This window comes from Rhinopithecus bieti, unplaced genomic scaffold (genome assembly GCF_001698545.2).
Source record: "Rhinopithecus bieti isolate Rb0 unplaced genomic scaffold, ASM169854v2 scaffold_9919, whole genome shotgun sequence".
Classification (NCBI taxonomy): domain Eukaryota; kingdom Metazoa; phylum Chordata; class Mammalia; order Primates; family Cercopithecidae; genus Rhinopithecus; species Rhinopithecus bieti.
The window spans coordinates 1,106,371-1,112,950 of record NW_016806411.1 but is presented as its reverse complement, the minus strand read 5'-3'; positions in this window follow the sequence as shown (position 1 = coordinate 1,112,950).

Genomic DNA, 6,580 nt, shown 5'->3' with positions numbered 1-6,580 from the left:
TATGCCCCGCACATGTTTGTGTGGATTTGAAATGTGCTGGCTGGAGCAAATGTGAGAGCACATAGGTGACAGTGTGGAGGGCCAGAAACAGTGGTGGTCATCTGACATCTGTGGTTCTGTGGGGTGTTTTGAAAGTTTTTTTGAGGAAAATTAGCTATGGAGGCGATCTTACAAGTCAGCCCAGCACCAGGGTCAATTTATATGGAAAAATATCTCATCAAGGTCCTGCACCGGGCCGGGTGCACTCCCTAGCACGTCCACCGACACCAGACCACGCATGGGGCTCGCCTGAGAGTCAGGCCTGGCTCTTCACATTCCCTTGTGCTGCCTCCTTCCCATGTGCAAAATGGACATGGATGAGAGGAGGGAACAAAAGGTATGTTTAATCCTTTCCTGCCAAAGTCCCTGGACTTTGAGGGAGAAACAGATCAAACATGTCAGAGGCCTTTGGGGCGGGGAAAGGGAAAGTCATTTGAGTAGCAGAATGCCATCCAGGAGCAGATGCTGGCGGGGATAGTCTGCAGGCAAGATGTTACTGAGGCTGTTTGGGATAACAATTCATATGAGTTTCAAGACTCTCTTCTACTGGAATCCCTCGCTGGAGGGAGCACCTTATTTTTGCTGTTCTAATGCCTTCCGTGTGTGCTTTTGGTCACAAGGTTTCTCCATGTGAGGTTCCACTGCTGTCATTCAAGGGATATTCTCGCTTTACTGGTGTGACTGGGGATCCCCTCTATATTTCCCCGTGGTGGCTCACGCCTATAATCCCAGCACTTTGGGAGGCTGAGGCAGGTAGATCACGAAGTCAGGAAATTGAGACCATCCTGGCTAACATGGTGAAACCCCATCTCTACTAAAAATAGAAAAATTAGCCGGGTGTGGTGGCACGTGCCTGTAATCCCAGCTACTCAGTTGGCTGAGGCCGGAGAATCGCTTGAACCAGAGAGGCGGAGGTTGCAGTGAGCCGAGATCGCGCCATTGCACTCCAGGCTGGGCGAAACAGCGGGACTTTGTCTCAAAAAAAAACACAAGATTTATTTCATTTGATTTAAATAGCCATGTGTGGCCAGTAGCTCTTGTGTCAGTGCAGGCGAGGTGCCAGCAGTACTCTGCGTCTTAACCTAGGGGTCGTCTGTTTATTGCTGTTCTTTAAGCTGTTTAGCTAAATGTTAATACTCGTTAGTATGCATGGTAAATCCCACACTTGGAAAGGTTGTGGTCCGCCTCCTCCAGCCTCTCCCTTTAGTCTCTGAGTATGACTTTTCCGGTGGCTTCTGTTCAGATCACTCCAGGCCATCTTGCTCCTCTTGCTCAGCAATGCGACGATTTGAAGTCAGTCACATATATAAGAGGGTCTCTGACTGAGGCCCTGTACCCCACCAGCTGTCTTTGAGATTGTCACTGTTTTATTTATCCCTTGATAAGATCACACAATAGCCAGTGGATCGCTGTTTCTAATTTGCTGCAACAAATGAAGTTGCTCTGCCGGGTACAGTGGCTCATGCCCGTAATCCCAACTACTCGGGAGGCTGAGGCAGGGGGATCACTTGAGGCCGGGAGTTCAAGACCAGCCTAGACAACACAGCAAGACTCTGTCTCTACAAAAAACAAAACAGAGCAAAATTAGCCAGGCATGATGCTGTGTGCCTGCCATCCCAGCTACTTGGGAGGCTGAAGTGGGAGAATCACTTGAGCCTAGGAAGTCGAGGCTGCAGTGAGCTATGACTGCACCACTGAATGCATTGTGGGTGATAGAGTGAGACTCTTTCTCAAAAAAAAAAAAAAAGAAAAAAAAAGTATCTCTGTCACTAATAGGAGCTTATTTCAAAGTAATAAGAAGAAACGACAGTTTACTGTTTTCAGGCACTTTTCAGGATGATTTACGTATGTCATCTCATTAATTCCTCATTTAACGATATTAGTCTCCTTTTTATAGATGTGGAAATTGAGGCAGAGGGATGGTAAATAACTAGCACAGTCACTTTAGCAGGAATTGGTCTGCCTCATCCATGTGTCCACACCTCTTGAGCCACAACACTTGTGGGGCATTCGAATCTGTTTATTTAATTTAATTTAATTTAATTTATTTATTTAGAGATGAAGTTTTGCTCTTGTCACCCAGGCTGGAGTGCAATGATGCGATCTCGGCTCACTGCAACCTCTGCCTCCCAGGTTCAAGGGATTCTCCCACCTCAGCCTCCCAAGTAGCTGGGATTACAGGCATGTGCCACCACGTCCAGCTAATTTTGCATTTTTGGTAGAGACGGGGTTTCTCCATGTTGGTCAGGCTGGTCTCGAACTCCCGACCTGAGGTGATCTGCCCGCCTCGGCCTCCCAGAGTGCTGGGATTACAGGCGTGAACCACTGCGCCCGGCTGGAATCTGTTTATTATTATGTGTCACTGAAAGAGTTTTAAAATTTGGGGATGATAGAGAGGAGAGAGAGATTTGCTCTCAAAAGATATGTATTCATACTTGCTTCATACCCTCTAGAATGACTCTAGTAAAAAAGACAATAACAGGCGCTGGCAAGGAGGTAGAAAACTTGGCACCCTTCTGCCCTGCTGGTGGGAAGCAACGCAAAGGTACGCAGCTGTGCCAGGTGCAGTGGCTCATGCGTGTAATCTCAACAATTTGGGAGACCAAGGTGGGTAGATGACTTGAGCCCAGGGACTGGAAACCAGCCTAGGCCACATGTCAAAACCTCATCTCTACAAAAAATACAAAAATTAGCTGGGTGTGGTGGCGCGTGCCTGTAGTCCCAGGGAGGCTGAGGTGGGAGAATCATTTGAGCCTTGGGGGTCGAGGCTGCAAGAGAGCCATGATCGCGCCATTGCACTCCAGCCTGGGTGACAGAGTGAGACTCCATCTCAAACAATAAAAATAAAATAAAGATTCAAAAAATAAAAATAAAGTGGTGCAGCTGCTGTGGAAAACAGGAGGTTCCTCAAAAAGTGAAGCACAGGATTACCATGTGACCCAGCAATTCTTCTCCTCAGTGGAAATGAAAAGACATATCCACACATATGTTCACAGCAGCATTATCCACAATAGCCAAAAAGCAGAAACAAGCTAACTGTCCATTGGCTGACGAATGGATATGTGGTTTATCTGTAGCATGGAATTTTATTTGGGCCATAAAAAGGAATGACATTCTGATACATCCTACAAGATAAACACATTTTAAAAATGTACTAAGTGTAGCCAGGCATTGTGGTTCACGCCTATAATCCCAGCACTTTGGGAGGCCGAGGCAGGCAGATCACCTAAGGACAGTAGTTGGAGACCAGCCTGGCCAACATGGCGAAACCCTGTCTCTACTAAAAATACAAAAATTAGCCAGGCGTGGTGGTGTGCACCTGTAATCCCAGCTACTCAGGAGGCTGAGGTGGGAGAATCTCTTGAACCCGGGAGGCGGAGGTTGCAGTGAACCAAGATCATGCCACTATACTCCAGCCTGGGCAACAGAGCAAGGCATTGTCTCAAAAAAAAAAAAAAAAAAAAAAAAAAAGTACTAAGTGAAAGAAGTAACAAAAGACCACATTTCATATAACTTCACTGATGTTAAATGTCCCGAATTGGCAAATCTGTAGAGGCAGAAAGTAGATTAGTGGTTTCCGGGGCCTGGGAGGGGCAGGTGAGAAGGGAGAGTAACTGTTCAATGGGTCTGGGGTTTCTCCTGGGGACTGTGAAAATATTCTGGAGATCATTGGTGGTGAAGGCAGTCTGACTTTGTGAATCTACTGAAACTCATTGAATAATGCTCTCAGTGGGTGAATTTTACAATGTGTCAATTATCTCTTGGTTTTTAAGATCTCCATGATCTAGCCTGGAGGACAAAGGCTGCAGCCCCTTTGTCATGCCAGCATCCTGACCTGGTGCTGCCTGTGTCCTGGGGACCTGAACAGATTCACACTGTGGCCTGGATAGCCGAGTCAGCACACAGGTGGCTGCCATACTCCTTGTGTCCCCCAGGCTGCGCCTCCTCCCCTTGTTCCTCACTTCGCAGCTCCATTTACCCTCATATGTGCCCAACAGTTCCGGGTTTACTGGGGCCTTCCGGTGTGCTGGGCTCTGCTCTAGTCCTGCGTACACGGTGAGTGGGATGTGGGCTGGCCCTTGAGGCTCATGGTCTGGCAAGAAGACAGTAAGTCAGCAAGTCACAAGCAAGATGGACAGGAGGGCAGCGGGCCCAGGGTGGGGACGGTACTTTGGGATGTGCGTTCTCAAACATCCTGGGGAGGTGACATCTGAGCTGAGACTCCTACTGGGAGCCCCAGAGGCTTGCTCTGGAACAAGGCTATCCTCTGATTTATTGACCCATTACAGTGAGACTGAGGGAGACTGCTCCCTAAGAGAACCTCTGGCATCTTTAGGAAACAGGAAGAGACAACCCTTCTAGGATTGGGGAGAAGGATGGAGCTGGGGTAAAGTTAAGTGCAGCAATGTGTTGATAGGCTTGAAGCAAAGCAGGCCTGTGTGGATGGGGCCACAGCAGGACTGGACTGCAGAGTGACTGAGGCTGGTTTCTCTGGAAACAGCAAAGTTGAGAGAGACACGAATGTCCAAGCCACTGTCTGAGGCTCTCACCTCTTCCTGACTCAGGCCCTGGGCGACAGTGGACTGCTTCATCCTCACTACGGTCATTTCAAACATTTGAGCTCTGTAGCTGGTCTTACCTGGATGTCCTCAGGCAGAGGAAGGAGGGGCAGGGCCCATCCACTTTCACCGAAGGCTCTACAGCAGCCCACCTGGCCAGCACTGAGTGACAGCCACCAGGCCCTTCGTGATGCTCAGAGCCATGGGGAGATGAATGTCACACTCCTCATTATGCTGCGCACGTGGGAACCCTTAGACAAATACATGTAACAGAGATTTGGCTGCTTCGCTCCACATGCAAAACATGCTGAGTGCCAATAGTATAGGGCACCATTTGAGCTAAACTGGCCTGACAGAGGCTGGGGAGAAAGATCCACCTGTGGAGAGGACACTGCAGTGAGGCCCAGGGAGCGGGAGGAGTGGGTTAGGCAAGGGGCAGAGGCCCTGGGCCAGGTAGCTGCAGCTGCTTCGGTTAGAGGGCCAGAGGGCCAGGAGAAGGGCAGGGCCAGTCCAGGGAGCCTGGCCTCGCCCAGCGCTGGAGGCGAGAGTCATGCGTGGTGTGTGTGTCATATATATGTGCTCGTATCCTTGTGTCCTCTCCTCCTTGTCAAACACAGGCACATGCACCCAGCATGCATGCACACGCACTGGTGCTTGTCTTCATTCTGTCACCAACAGACTTCTCTGTGAGGTCTTCTCATGCAGGTGTCCCCGCTATGTCACACCATGCAGTTGTGTCCGCCAGAGAGGACCCTTTATGCGCTCTACCACCTCATTCAAGGGCCTCACAGGGATGTGAACTTGCCATCACAAATGCAGGGGACTGGGCCACCCATTCTCTTGTTTGGAAAGTCACCACCCCAGCTGATGAAGTCATTGCAGTGGGAGACTCGAAAGCTGGACCCTGTGAGCAGCAGGGCAGCTATAGAATCCGCACTCTGTACAGGCAAAGCACTAGTGAGATGGTGCGGCCACTGGGACGCCAGCACAGGCCCTGGGCCCTGCTCCTGATGTGTGGTGTGTGTGTGTTTGGGTGGTGTGTGGTGTGCATGTGTGATGTGTGCTGTGTGTTTATGTTACGTACAGTGTATGCATGCAGTGTGCGTGGGGTGTGTGTGTGTGGTGTGTCTGGTGTTGTGTCGTGTGTGTGGTGTATATGTGGTGTGTGGTATATGTGGCGTGTGGTGTGTGTGTGGTGTGTGGTGTGTATGTGGTATGTGGTGTGTGTGGTGGGTGTGTTGTGTATATATTGTGTGTGGTGTATGTGTGGTGTGTGTGGCATGTGTGGTGTGCATGTGGTATGTGTGTGTTGTGTATGGTGTGTGTGGCATGTGTGTTGTGTGTGGTGTGTGTGTGTTTATTGTGTGTGGTGTCCTCTGTCCCCGCCTGTCCTGTGTCATCCTGGGATCGGGGAGCTTCTCCCTCAGGGAAGGAGCTCACACCACAAATCCAGGCATGACCCGGGCTTTCACAGTGAGGCTGGGGCCCCTGCTGGGTCCTGTGTGGGTTCAGTAGACCTCAAGCCACATTAAGAAAACACCCCAGAGCCTCACAAACAGCACATGACTGAGAGCTCGGAAGGGCAGAGAGTCGCTACCAAAGTTTATTACCTGCCTATGTGTTTGGGATTGGCATAAAATAAATTCTCACTGGGGTCATGTTCCAAAAACCTTTGAAAAGTACTACTTTAGGCCGGGCGCGGTGGCTTACGCCTGTAATCCCAGCACTATGGGAGGCGTAGGCGGGCGGATCACGAGGTCAGGAGATCGAGACCATCCTGGCTAACACGGTGAAACCCCGTCTCTACTAAAAAATACAAAAAACTAGCCGGGCGTGGTGGCGAGTGCCTGTAGTCCCAGCTACTTGGGAGGCTGAGGCAGGAGAATGGCATAAATCTGGGAGGCGGAGCTTGCAGTGAGCTGAGATCCGGCCACTGCACTCCAGCCTGGGCGACAGAGCAACACTCCTTCTCAAAAAAAAAA